The 19647-nt window shown below is 40.1% G+C and overlaps 1 long non-coding RNA gene across 2 annotated transcripts in view; it reads left to right on the forward strand.

Moving 5' to 3' along the window:
* LOC138850474 (uncharacterized) overlaps positions 1–19647 on the forward strand; it is an 87702-nt gene that overhangs the window by 41420 nt on the left and 26635 nt on the right. The window lies entirely within an intron of this gene.

Below are 19647 nucleotides of genomic sequence, written 5' to 3' on the forward strand. Positions count from 1 at the left end.
CAAGAATAATACAGAAAAGATCATTGATGAGTGAGTTTATAGGGTTCTAAACTCCAGATAGTTAAATGTAGAAGGGACCATACTGGTTTGCAGGGTGTCAGTTTCTTAAACTTTTAGACAGTCCAAATCTGAGGTTAGAAGAAAAGTTTAGTAGTAAGCACCTTTACCTTCATGGATAAATATCAGCTTGGTCTTGCCAAGAAAAGTATGGGTGAGTCCCAGAGGCATAATTAGTTTGAAGAATTCAGCCTTTTTGTAAACTTCCAGATATCAAAATAGATTTTGATAGACTAATGACACTGCCTCTATATCTATAACCATTTCACCTGGACTGTCTAATTGGTCCTATGAATGTATCCCTAAATTTGTTGTTGAAAAACCGAATAGCTGTGTCATTAGTACATGTTATTTAAGGAAGAAAAAAATTTTGAATTGAGTGTTTAGGCTCCCTATCATTATGGATTTCTTTTTCCACACTAGCCAGTGACTTAATCTAAATTGTAAATGTTTGTAAATCGATTGTTTGTAAATTAATTGTCCTGCATGAAACTTGTATGCTGTCCACTTAGAGGGGAAGAGGAGGTAAAACAAGTAGAAGCTACGTTTAGTTCATATGCCTGTGAATCAGTAAAGACCAATGTAATGTGCCATGTTGATTTTGTTATTTTGATATGTGGTAAAAATTATCTTTAAATTCAAACAATACTTGTGTTAACTGGAAGATTACAGTATATATTCATCATTTTTCAGGACAGATAGTTCTTACTGTAGGCAAAACTGTCAAAATTTTACTGTAGGGTATTCCCATTTGGGTTCTAAAGAAAAGCATCTGTAGAGAAATCCATGCAATATATAGTTTGTTCAGATTAGTTTTCATTTGGGGAAAGAAGTTCTTAAATGTATCTCAAAGGCAATTACTCATCAATTGAAAGTCCTCCAAAAAGAGAACTATTGGGAAACTTTGAAATGTGGTGGTGGAAAAAGAAAAGTTCCTTCAGTTTTTTGGAGAGGATAACTTTAAAAAAAATACTTAATAGCTAGGTTTACTTGGTGCAGTAAAGATTAAACTTATCAATTTTAACATTGCTGTTACATCTGAAATAAACTTATGTGATGCTGTGGTTAAAAAAAAAAGAACATTTTATAGTGAAATTGTCGAGAGTTAAAGACAAAGAAAAGAATCTTAAATACAGCAAGGGAAAAACATCAAGTTGTACGTAAAGAAAAGCCCATTCAACTAACAGGAGATGTCTCAGCAGAAACTTTATGGGGTCAGTAGAAGATGAGATGATTATTCTAGGTCTCAAAAGAAAACAAACTGCCAGCCAAAAATACTACATCTAATAAAACTATCCTTTAGAAATGTTGGAGAAATAAAGTATTTCTCAGACATACAAAAACAGTGAATTCATCACCTCCAGACCAGTGTTAAAAGAAATTCCTACAAAGAAGTATAGGTATCACAACCATAATGAAAATACATGGAAGTACAAAACCCACTAACAGCAGAAACATGAAAGAGAAAGAGAGGAGAGTCAAACCCTATCATGATATAAATTTACCAAAACACAAAGATTTTAAGAGAAGTAAATGATCAGTAAACAATTGACAAAATGACAGACAGGAATTGGTTTGTACCTATCAATATTAACCTTGGATGTAGATAGATTAAATAACCTCCTCAAAAGATAAAGTAGGATGAATGAATAAAAAACAAGACCCAGGGGCTGTTGCCAAGGCTCACTTGGTTAATCCTCTGCCTGCAGCACTGGCATCCCATATGGGCACTGATTCTAGTCCTGGCTGTCCTCTTCCAGTCCAGCTCTCTGTTGTGGCCCGGGAAGGCAGTGGAGGATGGCCCACATGCTTGGGCCCCTGAACCCGCATGGGAGACCAGGAGAAGCACCTGGCTCCTGGCTTCAGCTCGGTGCAGCACCGGCCGTAGCGGCCATTAGGGGAGTGAACCAATGGAAGGAAGACCTTTCTCTCTGTCTCTCTCACTGTCTAACTCTGCCTGTCAAATAAAAAATAAAAATAAATAAAATAAAAACAAGACCCAACTATATGCTACCAACTAGGTTAAGATATATGTAGTTTGAAAGTGAAGGCATGAGAAAAAATTCATGCAACTGCAAACAAAAAGCAAGCAGGACAAAAGCTGATCAATACACAGTTATTCTTAAGTGTTGAAACTTAACTGAAAAGTGATCGCTGTTAAATATAAGAGTGGGAATAAGAGAGGGAAGAGATGTGCAATTCAGGACATGCTCAAGCTGACTTACCCCAAACGGTAGAGTTAGAAACATACCAGGGGATTCCAATTCAATCCCATCAAGGTGGCATGTACCAATGCCATCTCACTAGTCCCAGTGATCAAACTCTGTTCACAATTGATCATAATGAAAGGACTAAGAGCCAAAGGGAGCACATAAACAAGACTAGTATCTGCAAATACTAGCTGATAGAATAAAAAAGGGAGAGAACGATCCAACATGGAAAGCGAGATACACAGTAGACCCATAGAATGGCAGATGTCCTAAACAGCACTCTGGTCTCAGAATCAGCCCTTAAGGCATGTGGATCTGGCTGAAAAGCCCATGAGAGTATTTTAGGCATGGAAAGCCAAAACACTCTGGGGAAAAAAAAAAACCCTAAATGAAAGATCTCTGTGAGTGAGATCCCAGTGGAAAGAACAGGTCATCAAAGAAGGAGGTACCTTTCTCTGAAGGGAGGAGAGAACTTCCACTTTGACTACGACCTTGTCTAAATATGATCAGAATTGGTGAACTCAAAAGGCTTCCATAGCCTTGGCAACTCATGACAAGACCTAGGGTGATTACTGATGCCAAAAACAAGAGTGTCAATTTGTTAAGTCAACAACAGGAGTCACTGTGCACTTACTTGCCATGTAGGATCTCTGTCCATAATGTGCTGTACATGTGATTTAATGCTATAACTAGTACTCAAACAGTATTTTTCACTTTGTGTTACTATGTGGGTGCAAACTGTTGAAATCTTTACTTAATATATGCCAAACTGATATTCTGTATATAAAGAGAATTGAAAATGAATCTTGATGTGAATGGAAGGGGGGAGGGAGAGGTAAAGGGGAGGGTTGCGGGTGGGAGGGAAGTTATGGGGGGGAAGCCATTGTAATCCATAAGCTGTACTTTGGAAATCTATATTCATTAAATAAAAGTTAAAAAAAAAAACAATCAAAATAAGTTCCATGTTGTTAAAGACAAGCAATTTTAAATATACAAAAAAAAAAGCAAGCAGGAGTAGCTGCACTAATATCAGATACACAGACTTTAAATCAAAAAACTGCAAAAAAGAAACAAGGTCATCATATATTGATATAATTGAAGAAGAAGAGATAATATCTGTAATTATACCCAACTCCCAATACCCAACACCAGACCAACCAAATCTATAAAGCAAATATTAGATCTAAAGGGGAAGATAGACTGCAACACAGTAAGGTTGGGGACTTCCACACCCCACTGTTATTACTGCACAGATCATCCAGAGAGTTAAGAAAGACACATCACAGTTGAACTGTGCTATAGAGCAAATAGACAGTAACAGACATTTACAGAAGATTTCATCCAACAGAATACTTAGTCTTATCAACAGCTCCTGGAGTGTTTTGTAGAATAGGCCATACACTGGGCCGCAAATAAAGTGTTGATAATTTTTAAAAAATCATGCCATGTATCTTCTTAGACCACAATAGAACAGAACTGGAAATCAACAGTGAGAACAGTAGAAAATTTACAAATGCATGGCAGTGGGGCAACATGCTCTTGCATGCTGAATGGATGATTAAAGAATTTAAAGGAGAGATCCAAGATGGCTGAAGAGGGAAAAGACATCGCGGATTTTGACCACTGGAAGATGACAGAAGAAAAGGGGAGGAACTACGTTCCCACGAGACAGTTGGAGAGAAGTTTGCAGTAGAAATTCTGTGGAGCAGTTGGGATGGCACAGTCATGCAGCAGTGCTTAGGACATGACAGTGGCGAGTGGGGCACCGCCAGCAACTCCCACAGGAGGAGACACCACCTTCTTGGAATGAGGTGAGAGAAACCTGCGGCAGTCCATGTCACTCGTGGTATTGCCTGTGGGAGAGCCTCACGGACCCCACTTGACTTTGAATAGGGCCTGGAGCACTTGTTGGCGGCTAGGTGCCCACATAACCCCATGGCGGGAGAGCACATTGCTTTCTTCCCATCCCCCAACAAGGGCACCTGGTGACTAGCAGGGAGGAAGTGCCAGCTTCATAAGGGAAGTAGAGGTTGCTGCAGTCTGCATGATTGGGGAATTTTTACCAGAGGGCTAAATCCATGGTCCCCATTGACTTTGAGTCTGGCCTGGATGGTTGGATGGAGAGAAGGGCAACCACCTGGGCCTGTGAAATGCTCCCCCCACCTCCACTCTATCAAGGTGTCTGGACTCAACTTGCCAAGGAAGAGCACCAACCAACTTCCATTGGCACCTTGCTGCTGGCTCACGCCACGGCTCGCTCCTTAGAAAGTAGAGGTTTTTGGAGCTATAATAGATCCTGTGCTCCCTGTGGCTGTGGGAGCCCTGTACGCTATGACTGTGGAAATTCTGTGCCCATGATAGAGCATGAAGTGTGGCTGCCTCTCTGGGCAGTCGCTGTGTCTGGCTTCAGAAGGTCAGAGTTCCCTGAGCCCTGGGGTGGGTCGTTGCAGACGGTTCCATGCTCACACTGAGGAGTGCACAGATTCTTTGTGCAATTCCTGTGCTTGTGTGGGTGGGGTGTCTAGCCACTGTGAGCTCACCGGGTTCAACTGGGGATGAGGCTGTGATTACTAGAGCCAACATGATCACACCCTTCCCCCTGCTGATGATAGAGGAGATCTGCCACGCCCAACATGGGTGTCACTCTGGACACTTGTTCCACCATGGGCACTGGCCGGAGCTTCCTGGCCCCACCTAGCACACAGCTCTGGATATCTGCTGAAGGAACAAACACTCCACTAAGCCACAGAGGCATATTTCAAAGATAAAAACCATCAGAGGAGAAAACCAACAAAGGTTTCCATAAATACTTACAAATAAATGTAGAAATGCAAGAAACATTAAAAAGGAAGACAATAGGACTCACCAAAAGGAACACAACAGCACTTTAATATTAGAATGTGAAGACAAAGAGATAGATGATGCCTGAAAAGGAATTCAATAGAATAATCATAATATTATTAAAAAATACAGAGAAGCAAATACATGAGTTAAAGAAATTTATACATGACATGGATCAGAAATTGCTGGGAGATGGAGATATTGAGGAGAAAATAAAACAGAAATATTAGAAATGAAGAATTCAAGATGTCAAATAACAGATATGGTGCAAAACCTTAACAATAGACTCAGTGAGTCAGAAGAAAGAATACCTGGGGCTGGCGCCATGGCTCACTAAGTTAATCCTCCGCCTGTGGCGCCGGCATCCCATATGGGCACCGGGGTCTAGTCCTGGTTGCTCCTATTCTCGTCCAGCTCTCTGCTATGGCCTGAGAAAGGAGTGGAAGATGGCTCAAGTGCTTGGGCCCCTGCACCCACATGGGAGACCAGGAAGAAACTCCTGGTTCCTGGCTTTGGATCAGCGCAGCTGTGGCCCTTGTGGCCATTTGGAGAGTGAGCCAACGGAAGGAAGACCTTTCTCTCTGTCTCTCTCTCTCTCACTGTCTGTAAACTCCACCTGTTAAATAAATAAATAAATCTATAAAAATAAAGAAAGAATATCTGAGCTAAAAGACAAACCCTTGGAAATAGAAAATAAGAAGAAAAATTAAAAATCTGAAAATAGTGTTCAAGATTTATGGGATACTATCAAATGACCAAACATACATGTTGTAGTAGTTCCTGAAGGTTTGGAAAGAGAGAATGAATTAGAAGACCTATTCAGTGAAATTGTGGCAGAAAATTTCCCTAATTTGGAGAAAGGGACATCCAAGTACAGGAAGCACATACAACTCCTAATGGATGTGATCAGAAAAGATCTTCACCATGACACATTGTAGTCAAACTTTCCACAGTAATACATGAAAGATTCTAAAATGGGCATGAGAGAAATTCCAGATTACAGAGACTGAACATCATACCCTTGAATGAACAGTGGGTCATAGAAGAAATCAAAAGGAAAATAAAAAAATTCCTAGAAATGAAAGAACGTGACAACGCAACATATCAAAACTTACATGGTATAGTAAAACCAATGTTAAGAGGAAATCCTGTAGTAATTAGTGCCTGCATCAAGAAATTGTAAAGGCATCAAATAATTGATCAAACAGTGCAACTCAAGGATCTAGGAAAACAAGAACAAACCAAACCCCAAATTGTCAGAGGAAAAAAAAATAGAGAATTAAACAAAATTGAAACAAAAAAGATACAAAAGATCATTAAAATAAAGAGCTGTTTTTGAAAAAAATAAAATTGATAACAACTAACCAAAAAAAGAATACCTAGATTAATAAAATTGGTGATGTTACAGTGGATATCATAGAAATAAAAAGAGTAATCAGGAATTACTACAGACAGCTTTATGCCAGCAAATTGGAAAATCTAGAAAAAAATGGGTGGATTTCTGGACACATACAGTCTACCAAAATTGAGATCATGAAGACACTGAAAACCTAAATAGACCAATAACCAAGACAGAAATTGAATCAGTAATAAGGACCCTTCAAATAAAGAAAAATCCAGAACCAGATGGCTTCACTGCTGATTTCTACCAAAATTTTAATAAGAACGAATCCCAATTCTTCTTAAACTATTCAAAACAGTTAAAAGGGAGAGAATCATCCCAACTCCTTCTGTAAATCCAGCGTATATTTTCTGAGCAAATAGAAGGGAGGAGCTCCAAGGCTTCAGTCACAAAATAATTACAAAGAGAGGAAAGTGTTAATCATCCTGATTTCATCTGTGCACATTGTATGCATGTATGGAAATGTCATGTTGTACCACATAATATATGCAAATATTGTCAATCAAAAATTTTAAATGCCTTAAAAAGTAAATTTAAAATATGAATGTAAGCACTAAAACTATATGAATTTTTGAAGAAAATATGTATGTAACTATTTGTGATTTTGTTTATGCTATGGTGTTTTAGATGTGACACCAAAAGTATAGCAACTAGGGAAAATATTCGACTTCATCAAACTTAAAAACTTGTGTTCTTCTAAAGACACTCTTAAGAAAGTGAAAAAGCCATTAACAGAAAGGAAGAAATTCTGGAAACCATTTATGTAACAATTTAACTTAGACTGTATAAAGGATATTTAAAAATAATAGAAAGATAGATGACCCTATCAAAATGAGCAAAGAATATGAACAGGTATTCAAAAGGAGGTATAATATTGGTCAATAAACACATGTAAATAGTCTCAATATCATTTATAATCAGAGGAATGCCAATAAAAATGAGTTACTAATAATTATAATAAGAAAATCAGATATTTAATTAGCATTGAAGATATGGAGAAATTGGAATCCTCATAATTTTCTAGTGGAATGAAAAATAATAGCACCACTTTGGATACAGGTTACCAGATGACTCAAAATTACACTTTAAAATATAAGCCCAAAAGAGTTGAAAACAAGGATTGAAATAAAACTTGTATACACATGTTCATTGCAGCTCTCTTCCTAACAGCCAAAACATAGGAACAACTTAAATGTCCATCAACAGGGGGATGGATAAACAAAATATAGTATCTCCAGTCAATACAATATTATTCAGTCATAAAGAGAACGGAATACTGATGTGTACTATAACAAGGAGTGCAAAATTTGTAAAATGATGGCCGTTATGAAAGATAAATTTGCAATATGCTTTTTCATTGATCTGTGATTAATATTGTAAAATTAACGATTTACAGCACCTGTATCATCAGATAACAAACACTGGGTATTGCTCCATTCTTCACTGTTTGCCAATGTGAGTTACAAAATGCCATGTTATTAGGCCAAATTCCATTATTTTATTGAAATAGAGTGGAACACTTTTTCATGTTACACCATTCAGCTTTCTTTTTCTAACTGCTCATTCATATTTGTTGCCATTTTCACGTAGATTGTGTTGTTCTTACTCATTTGCAAAAGTTTTTCATAAATTAATACTTTTAGCATCTTTTCTCTCATATGGATTCCATACAATTGTGTTTTATACCCAGTGCTAATCACTGCTTTTTGTTGTATTTATTTATTTTTTATTATAGTCTCTAGTTTTGATATCATGTTTGGAATTTCCGTTGTCCAAGATTACAAAGCACACCCCTGTATCTATCTATCCATCTCTGTCAAAAAAAAAACAAACCAAACAACAACAAAAAAACAAGCAAACAAAAACAAAACAAAAAGCAGCTTACAACTAGCATAACAATGGACAGGTGTTTAGCTTAGCAGTTGAGATACCTGAGTCTCATGGAGTACCTGGGTTCAGTTCCCAACTCTAGCTCCTGATACCACCTTCCCATTAATGTAGCCTCTGAGAGCCAGTGGTGATGGCTCAAGTGATGAGTCTCTGCCACCCATGTGGGAGACCCGGTTTGAATTCTTAACTCCCTTGACCCAGCCCTGGGTGTTGCAGGCATTTGAGGAGTGAACTAGTAGATAGGAGTCCTCTCCTTCTCTCTGTCTCTCAAAACAACAGCAGCAACATAAAGCATTCTCCTCTATTTCTGGTGCATATATGAATTTAGGAATTGTCTATTCCTTAACTAATTTGAAACACTGTAGAACTCTGAGACTTAGTTGGGAAGGGAAGAACTGTAGATATTTGGCAACCTTTTTTCTGCCAACTCCCATGATAAATAATAGGTAATTTTAGTTTTAAACCTTACATTTTACTGCTGCATACCAATATACACTTGCTATCTTTAAACTTCAGCAAAAACAATATTCCCTGTCAAAGAAACGTTTGCGTGGTTGCTAGGAACTTACCTCTTACAAGCTTTGATAGTGGTAGCACAACATTTGAACATGTAATGGATTACTGCCTGCACATGGCTAACTGCTGATCTCATGCATGTTAGTTCCTTGGAGACTCAAGAGGCACATTTTATAAATGGATTCATATATGAATGATATAGAGATTTGTAGCAGTATCAATTTAAAGTGTTGAAAATGACTTAAATTGTATTAACTGCTATTTCTCTAACCATCACTAATTTCCTCTCTTTACTAATGGGAAAAAACATGTAATACCAATTTATCTTGCCTTTGGGTTCCTAAGCCACTTAATGGAAATGACTTATCTCCTATTGAACATATATTAAAATACATTGGGGCCGGCACTGTGATGTAGTGGGTAAAGCTGCCACCTGCAGTGCTGGCATCCCAAATGGGTGCCGGTTCATGTCCTGGCTGCTCCACTTCCAATCCAGCTCTCTGCTATGGCCTGGCAAAGCAGTAGAAGATGGCCCAAGTGCTTGGGCTTCTGCACTCAGTTGGGAGACCTGGAAGAAGAAGCTCCTGGCTCCTAGTTTCAGATTGGCCCAGATCTGGCTGTTGTGGCCATTTGGACAGTGAACCAGCAGGTAGAAGACCTCTCTCTCTCTCTCTCTCTCTCTCTCTCTCTCTCTCTCCTCTCTCTCTTTGTCTCTGCAACTCTACCTTACAAATAAATAAATTTTTTTAAAGATTAAAATATGTTAATGTTGATGGAAAAGAAAATATGACACAACAACGTTGTAGGCAGCAGGGTTCCTGGTGATGCAAAAACATCCAGAGGAATGGAAGGTGATGTCTGGGGTACATCCCCATCGAATATCCAAAAGGGGTTGGAATTTGGGGTGGGCTCAAACACTGCCCGATACCATACCCTCTTCTGGAAATACCAGAAGCATCATGGTGTCAGGTGCAGGATTGGAGTGGAAGTGCTCCCCATGATGCTTTTATTATAACAACGTGGTAATAACCTAAAGGTCTCGAAGGGGACACATAGTGGATACTTCCAGCTAGTGTGCGTTCTAAGCTCCCAGCGTCACAGAACTTGCAGTTTCTGCCCCAGAGGAGGAAGGGGCGCTTGGTGGTACATGGAAGGCAGACCTGGATGGTACAGAGAAAGCAAGGTTGAGTGGTGCCCAGGAAGGGAGCTGTCCCAAGTGAGGGAAGTGGCAGGCTGTGGTGTGAAGCCGGGCTCGCAGGAGGCTGTCCGTGTGTTACCCGCTCTGCCAAGCCGGCACTGCCTCAGAGCCAGCTGGGATTGTCAGTCCAATTGCCTGTCCAACACAGTGGGTCCTCTGGAGCTGGCCAACAGCGGTTCAGCTGGGGCTTTCAGACCTCAGCTACTCTCCATATCTGCCTGAGTTTAGAGGGTTTTTTTCTCCACAAATACTCATTTTTAAGCTTTAATCTCCTTACATTCTAAATGTTTTATTCTAAATGTTATATTTGAATAATTCATAATAAGTCCACCCATGACTTGGCCTCTGTCTATACTTCTGTTGGAAAAAATTATAACACTTGCTACAATGTTGATTTCAACATGCCGAAGGCATACTCTGAATAGTCCTTATTGCCATGTAGGTAATAACATAGCCACAAACCTACCCATACCATTAGTGAAATTGTATTTTCAATCTTTAAAATTCCTTAGCAGTAAGAAATATTGTAGATTTACTATGCTTTGTGTTCAGCAAATAGTTTTCTTAAAACTGCTGTTGTGAATTTTGATACTTTTGTCTTCTTTCTGGAAGTATCTATTTCTGTAAAGAAAATATTAAGTCAAAATCTAAGTGAGTGGGCTGGCGCCGTGGCTCACTTGGCTAATCCTCCGCCTGCACCCCAGGTTCTAGTCCCGGTTGGGGCAGCAGGTACTAGTCCCGGTTGCTCCTCTTCCAGTCCAGTTCTCTGCTGTGGCCCGGGAGGGCAGTGGAGGATGGCCCAGGTCCTTGGGCCCTGCACCCGCATGGGAGACCGGGAGGAAGCACCCAGCTCCTGGCTTCAGATCGGTGCAGCGCCGGCCGTGGTGGCCATTAGGGGAGTGAACCAATGGAAGGAAGACCTTTCTCTCTGTCTCTCTCTCACTGTCTATAACTACCTGTCTAATAAAAAAATTGAGTGGAATTCCTTCAGATTTTGGTTAATTGTTGATTCGACTTGGTACAGATATCCTGAGGGGCAGTGCTCATCTGGGTACCTCCCAAAGGGTTTACAGCTTTCCTCGCATATTTGCTACCAGCTTTTGTCAATCAGATCATCAGACTGGAAGATATTTAGTCATTCAACAAATCTCAATAGCATTAGACACTATACTAGACCTGGAATACACAGACATATAGATACAATTTTGTCCTCAAAGAACTACTATATGCTCATATTATGTCAACATCCTAGTACCTAGTTCCATTCCCATCATGCACCTCTCTGTGTCTCTGCATCTTCAACTCTGTTTTTCAAATAAATAAATAAATCTTTAAAAAATATGTTAATATTAGGCCGGCGCCTTGTCTTGATAGGCTAATCCTCCACCTTGCGGTGCTGGCACACCGGGTTCTAGTCCCGGTCGGGGCGCCGGATTCTGTCCCAGTTGCCCCTCTTCCAGGCCAGCTCTCTGCTGTGGCCAGGGAGTGCAGTGGAGGATGGCCCAGGTGCTTGGGCCCTGCACCCCATGGGAGACCAGGATAAGCACCTGGCTCCTGCCTTCGGATCAGCGCAGTGCGCTGGCCGCAGCGCGCCGGCCGCGGCGGCCATTGGAGGGTGAACCAACGGCAAAGGAAGACCTTTCTCTCTGTCTCTCTCTCTCACTGTCCTCTCTGCCTGTCAAGAAAAAATATGTTAATGTTGATGGAAAAGAAAATATTGCACAACAACGTTGTAAGCAATAGTGTTCCTGGTAAGGCTTTTTCTAGGTTTTTCCCTTCATACATGAAAGAATTCGTTGGATTAAAGAGCTTTTCAGAAATAAAGACCAAGGTATGCATTAGGGAAGAGGGCATTTGTGTATGTAAAGAACAGAGAACCATGTGCAAAAGGTGTCATCCTCTTGGACATCTACTTAGCCAACTTAAATCATGATGACTTGTGTCCAAGTGGATTGAACAAGAACTACTAGTAGCTACTTAGGAACACATCCTGTATTTCTACTCCCAAGTTTGATTTGTATCCTTAACAAAAGTTAGTTGTCTTTGTGCCCAAGACTGTTTGTACCAACTGTGCTTGCTATTGTAATTAGATAATTTAACTAAAGACTACTTAAAATGAGTAAGTGCAAGTACAAAAAAGAAGTTACTTCTAGGAAAACCAAGTTGAAAATGCTTTGAAAAAAATTTTTAAGGGCTGAATCATTAAAAGGAAATACTACCAGTTAGGAGAGGATGAGATACATGAAATTTGGGGAGATACTCTAAAATTCTAGAAGTAATCTGGACTTAGACTTCTCTACAAATATCTTTAACTTCTTGAACTATTCTTAAAAATCCAAAACTTGAAATTATGGATGTTGGATTTTGCGTGTAGTTGATGAAAAGAGATGGTGCGTGATGCTAACTGGCAGTAATTAGTCACCTTTACTTTCTGAAAAAGTGCCTCCATCCCACATCTGAAGACTGAGTTAAAATAAGGTCTTAAGGACTGTGTGTAACAGGCACTGACAACCAGTTTATTTTCTTGTGTCTCCATGGGCCCTCGCTTAGAGCTGATCTCTGCTGGTAGGTTCTTCCGGGGGCCACTCCTGCAGCTGCAGCTACCTGGAGACATTCCTGGAGCTGGATGGTCTGAGATGGTTTCAGTCAATCACATTACAGTGGTGAGAGTTGGCACTTGATTGGTCAGCTTTCATTATGGTCTCTCATCCACAGGGAGGCTTGGGAGCAATATTCCAACACAGCAAGAGCAGAAACTGAACAGTCTTTTGAAGTCTAGACTTAGAAATCCCAGACACCACATTTGCTGGATCCCATTACTCAAAACAAATCAGAAGACCTGGCCAGATTTAAGGGAATAAAGGCATAGATTCAGAAAGTTGAGGAATATCTTGTTAGGGATTAGAAGGAGGATGTAAAATCAGCAGAAAAGGCACCATATTGACTGCAGGAGGTAATAGGAAACATTTGCAGAAGGAGGTCTCAAACTTGAGTGCATATTAGAATCACTCTGAAGAGCTGTTTAAAAATACTAATGGCTAAGTCCCTCCCCGTCAAGTCTAATCTTACTGGTCTAGGGTGCTGTGTGAATATCTATATTTTTTTAACCTCTAATATGTTTCTTTTTTCCCAGAAACCTTTTATATTAGGAGTACAAACTTCATGCATTTCATAAATACAACTTTAGGAACATAGTGATTCTTCCCACTGTACCCGCCCTCCCACCTGTGCTCCCACCCTTCTTCCTCCTTCCTCTCCTTTTCCCATTCTTATTTTTTACTAAGATCTATTTTCAATTAGCTTTATACACATATACTTTATACTAAGTAAAGAGTTCAACAAATAGTGTGGAAAAAAGAAACTGTTCCTCAACAGTTGAGACAAGGGCTGTTCAAAATCATCGTGTCTCACAGTGTCAATTTCACTTCTATAGATTGCCTTTTAGGTGCTCTATTAGTTATCACAGATCAGGGAGAACATATGGTATTTGTCCTTTTGGGACTGGCTTGTTTATTTCACTAAGTATGATGTTTTCCAGTTTCATCCATTTTCTTGCAAATGACAGGATTTATTTTTTTTTTACTGCTGTGTAGTATTCCATGGTGTATATATCCCATAATTTCTTTTTTCTTTTTTTTTAACTTTTATTTAGTAAATATAAATTTCCAAAGCACAGCTTATGGATTATAATGGCTTTCCCCCCCCATAACTTCCCTCCCACCTGCACCCCTCCCATCTCCCGCTCCCTCTCCCATTCCATTCACATTAAGATTCATTGTCAATTATCTATATACAGAAGATCGATTTAGTATATATTAAGTAAAGATTTCGTCAGTTTGCACCCACACAGAACATAAAGTGTAAAATACTGTTTCAGTACTAGTTATAGCATTAATTCACATTGGACAACACATTGAGGACAGAGATCCCACATGAGGAGTAAGTACGCAGTGACTCCTATTGTTGACGTAACAATTTGACACTCTTGTTTATGGCGTCAGAAATCTCCCTAGGCTCTAGTCATGAGTTGCCAAGGTTATGGAAGCCTTCTGAGTTCACCAACTTTGATCTTATTTAGACAAAGTCATAGTCAAAGTGGAAGTTCTCTCCTCCCTTCAGAGAAAGATACCTCATTCTTTGATGACCCTGTTCTTTCTACTGGGATCTCACTTGCAGAGATCTTTCATTTAGGTCCTCTTTTTTTTTTTTTTGCCAGAGTGTCTTGGCTTTCCATGCCTAAAATACTCTCATGGGCTCTTCAGCCAGATCTGAATGCCTTAAGGGCTGATTCTGAGGCCAGAGTGCTATTTAGGACATCTGATATTCTATGAGTCTGCTGTGTATCCCGCTTCCCATGTTGGATTGTTCTCTCCCTTTTTTATTCTATCAGTTAGTATTAGCAGACACTAGTCTTGTTTATGTGATCCCTTTGACTCTTAGACCTATCAGTGTGATCAATTGTGAATTGAAATTGATCACTTGGACTAGTGAGATGGCATTGGTACATGCATCCTTGATGGGATTGTATTGGAATCCCCTGGCACATTTCTAATCCCATAATTTCTTTACCCAGTCTTCAATTGACAGACATCTGGGTTAATTCCATGTCTTAGCTATTGTGAATTGAGCTGCAATAAACATCTGGGACAGGTAATCTTCATTCATTTCCAGAAATTTTTGGATTTCTCTTTCGATTTCTTCTATGACCCAGTGTTCCTTCAGGAGCATGTTGTTCAGTCTCCATGTGTTTGCATATGCTCTAGAGATTCTTGAGTTGTTGATTTCCAGCTTTGTTTTATTGTGATTTGAGAAGATGCATGGTATGATTTCAGTTTGTTTGAATTTGATGAGACTTGCTTTATGGCCTAGCGTGTGGTCTCATCTATGGAAGGTTCCATGCAGTGGTAAGACGAATGTGTATTCTGTGACTGTAGGATGAAAAGTTTTGTAGATACCCATTAGGTCCATTTGGTCTGTAATGTTGATTAACTCTGTTGTTTGCTTGCTGATTTTCTGTCTGGTTGATCTGTCCATTGCTGAAAGTGGGGTGTTGGAGTTTCCCATTACTATTGTATTTGAGTCTAGGTCTCCCTTTAGGTCCCTTAACATTTCTTTTAAATAGCCAGGTGCCCTGTAATTGGGTGCATATACATTTATTATAGCCACATCTTCCTGTTGAATTGATTCCTTAATCATTACATAGTGTCCTTCTTTGTCTCTTTTAACAGTTTCTGTGTTAAAGTCTATTTTGTCTGATATTAGGATTTCTATACCAACCCCTTCTTGGTTTCTATTAGCATGGAACATCTTTTTCCATAAGATGCTTCTAACAACAAGCTAAACTTAGGAACCATCGCTTTGTAGTGTAGCCAAGGAGAAGCAAGGAAACAGTTTTTAAACTAGCTTCATATTTATTTCATGTATCTTTATGTCTTTTAAAATGTGCTTTTTGGTTGTTTTAGACACTCATTTCTAAACTACTTCATATTTGTGCTTATTTTAAAGTATAGCAGGAGATTGGCAGGGGGGAAGGCATTGGAAACAACACATGGTATCACACCCTTCTCACAACTTAACTACAATAATACAGATTTACATTGCACATGGTAGGGGCATTTATTCATTTATTTATTAACAGGCATTTATAGAGACTGACTGTGTGCCAGGTGCTATTCAAGGTAACACACGAGAGTGAGCATACTAAATTTCCTATTTTCTACCCTACTCTCCTACCATGCAGTTAAATGCACTTTGTGTTTTCCTTAAAAATCCAAGATTGTGGAAGATTTGGGCTCTAAAATCTCTGTCTACCAGCTGTCATTCACACGAGTCCTTTTACAACTCTGCACTGCAACTTACCCATGAGTTTAAACGTAATAAGGGTTAACCATATAATCTAAGATCAGTACCAGCTCCAAGCCTGGCTAATCCTGAAACCAAGTAAATGGTCCTGGGCCAGGGGACTGGGATTGAGTAGGAGTTAGGGAGGTGAGGGTGGAGAGAAAGCATTAAAGAGGGAGCATCATATAGTATGGTCCCTAGTTATGTAAAAGGGCAAGAAGGGAGGGGTGCAGAAAGAGGTCGGTGAGGCAGTTGTGGGCCTTTATAGATTGTATTATAGACTATATAGGGCTGGGAAGCACCAGCACTGAAGACCCGATCTCTGTCACGTCTGCAAATCATATGATCAGATTAATATCAGAAAAAGATCACCCGGGCTCCTTGGTTGAAGATGTATTGGGGTCAACAGAGGACTAGAGGCAAGAAGATGGTATATGCTGTAGTTTAGGCAAGTTTTGACACCCAGGAGTGAATGGTTGGAGCAGATGGTATTTGTATGCTTAACTTCTTAGGAAACTGTCAAATAGTTGTTCAAAGTAGTTGAAACATTTTTACATTCCCACGTATGAAAGTTCTGGCTGTTCCAAACCCTCACCAACACTTGGTATAGTCAGTCATTTTACTCTGAGCCATTCAGTAGAAACAATGAAAGCATAGGACCACACAAAGCCTTACACATGAATGCAACTTTCATTCTTTTTTCTTATTTAAAGATGTATTTTATTTATTTGAAAGGCAAAGTTACAAAGAGAGGGAGAGACAGAGAGAGAGAGGGAGAGAGAGAGAGAGATCTTCTGTCTGCTGGTTCACTTCCCAAATGACTACAACAGCCAGAGCTAGACCAGTCCAGAGCCAGCAGCCAGGATCTTTTTCTGGGCCTCCCATGTGGGTGCAGGGCCCCAAACACTTGAGCCGTCCTCCACTGCTTTCCCAGCAGTCTTATTTCTAATAGTCAGAAATTGGAACAATGATGTCTGTTATTTATAAATAACCCAGTCTCAGGGGTGGTGTAAGAGTCCAATTTCATTCTTTCACCTATGGAAGCCTAGTTCTCTCATCATCCTTTAATGAAAAAAGTTCCTTTGCCATTGTACCTTCTTGTGCTTTCCAAAAATTAGTCGGCTGCATATGTTTTGACTTATTTATGAGTTCTGTATTCTGTGCCACTCATCAGTGTTTCCGTTTTTACGCCAGAACCATAATATTTTTATTACATGGCTTTGTAATATAATTTCAAATGAGAAAATGAGTTGCTTCTTTCCAAGTATTGCTTTGTGCCAATTGAGATGATAATGCAGCTTTTATATTTCATTCTGTTAATGTGATATATCACATTGATTGATTTGCTTTTTTTAAGATTTATTTTTATTTATTTGAAAGGTAGAGTTACAGAGAGAAATGGAAAGACAGAGAGAGAGGGATATTCCATACACTAGTTCACTCCCCAAATGGCTGCAAATGCTGGGGCTGAACCAGGCCAAACCCAGGAGCCAGGAGCTTCTTCTGCATCTCCCATGTGGATATAGGGGCCCAAACACTTGGCCCATCCTCTGCTGCTTTCCCAGGTGCATTAGCAGGTAGCTGGACCAGAAGTGGAGCAGCCAGGACTTGAACTGGTATCCATATGGTATACCGGCAGTGCAGATGACAGCTTAACCTGCCTTACCACAATGCCGGCCCCATTAAACCAATCTTGTATGCCAGGGCTTACTCTCACTTAGTCATGATGTATAATCTTTTTGATATGCTGCTGTATTCAGTTTGCTAATATTTTACTGATATTTTTGATCAGTGTTCATCAGAGATAATTGTCCATAGTTTTCTTTTTTTCACAGTGTCTGACTCAGGTTATCAGTGTGATCTTGGCCTCATAAAATGTGTTTGCAAGGATCCCCTCAAGTTCTATTTTCTAACAGACATACAAAAGGGTACTTCAAAAGTTTGTGAAAATGGAATAAAAAGATAAGCTTAATTTGGTGCAGTAATTTTTTAAATCCATTCATAGCTTTTTTTATTTGAAAGGCAGAATTATAGTGAAAGAGAGTGTGAGAAATTATAGTGAAAAGAGAGTGTGACAGAAAGAGAGAGGTCTTCCATCTGCTAATTCACCTTCTGAATGGCTCCAATGACTGGAACTAGACCAGTCCCAAGTCAGGAGCTTCTTCCAGGTCTCTCACATGGGTGACAGGGGCCCAAGCACTTAGGCCATCTTCCACAGCTTTTCCAGTCTCCTTATCAGGGAGCTAGATCAGAAGTGGAGCAGCAGGGTCTTGAGCTGGTGCCCATGTGAGATGCTGGCATCACAGGCAGTGGCTTTACCCACTACACCACAGTGCCGGCCCCTGGTACAACAAGTTTTTAAATTCATGCAAAGATTTTTTTCTAATTTGAAAAGCAAAGTTGCAAAGAGAGAAAGAGAAGGAGAAGGAGAAAAAGAGGGAGAAGGAGAGAGGGAGAGGGAGAGGGAGAGGGAGAGAGAGAGAGAGAGAGGAGAGAGAGGGAGATAGAGAGAGAGAGAGGTCTTCCATCCACTGGTTCACTCCCCAAATGGCTGCCTTGACTGGAACTTGGCTAGCCCTGATCCAGGAGCTTCTTCCAGGCCTTCCACATTGGTGCAGGGGCCCAGTCACTGGGGCCATTTTCTGCTGCTTTCCCAGGCACATTAGCAGGGAGCTGGATGGGAAGTGGAGCAGCCAGGACTTAAACAGGCACCCATATTGGATGCTGGCATCACAGACAGTGGCTTTAACCACTATGTTGCAGCACTTCCCTGCATAGTTTTTTCATAGTACACATTGTCCATAAATATTTTGAAATTTTAGCTGGGGCTGAAACCAGGAGCTAGGAATCAAATCCAGTCTCCCATGTGGTGGCAGGGACTCTATTACTTGAGCTATCTCTATTGCCTTCTAGAATATAAGTTAGCAGGAAGTTGGAGTCAGGGAGCTGGAGCTGGAATTGAACCCACAGCATGGGCATCTTAGTTGCTAGACTAAAAGTCTGCCCCTGGTACCACATCTTTTGATAGTAGAAATGCAGTCCTCTACACAGCAGACTCATGGAATGACAAACGCCCTAAACAGCACTCTGGCCTCAGAATCAGCCCTTAAGGCATTTGTATATGGCTAAAAAGCCCATGAGAGCATTTCAGGCATGGAAAGCCAAGACACTGTGGCAAAAAATGACCTAAATGAAAGATCTCTGTGAGTGAGATCCCAGTGGAAAGAATGGGCCATCAAAGAAGGAGGTACTTTTCTCTGAAGGGAGGCGAGAACTTCTACTTTGACTATGGCCTTGTCTAAATAAGATCAGAGCTGGCAAACTCAAAAGGCTTCCATAGCCTTGGCAGCTCATGACTAGAGCCTCAGGTGATCATTGACATCATGAATAAGAGTGTCAATTGTTAAGTCAACAACAGGAGTCACTGTGCACTTGCTCCCCATGTAGGACCCCTGTTCTTAATGTGTTGTACTATGAGAATTAACAGTAAAACTAGTCTTCAAACAGTACTTTATACTTTGTGTGTGTGTGTGTGCAAACTGTTGAAATCTTTACTTAATATAGAGTTGACCTTCTGTATATAAAGATAATTAAAAACGAATCTTAATGAAGAATGGGATGAGAGAGGGAGTAGGAGGTGGAATGGGAGGGCGGTATGGGGAGAAGAACCACTATAATCCAAAAGTTGTACT

This window comes from Oryctolagus cuniculus, chromosome 7 (assembly GCF_051225735.1).
Source record: "Oryctolagus cuniculus isolate XC-2025 breed Fujian yellow rabbit chromosome 7, ASM5122573v1, whole genome shotgun sequence".
NCBI lineage: Eukaryota > Metazoa > Chordata > Mammalia > Lagomorpha > Leporidae > Oryctolagus > Oryctolagus cuniculus.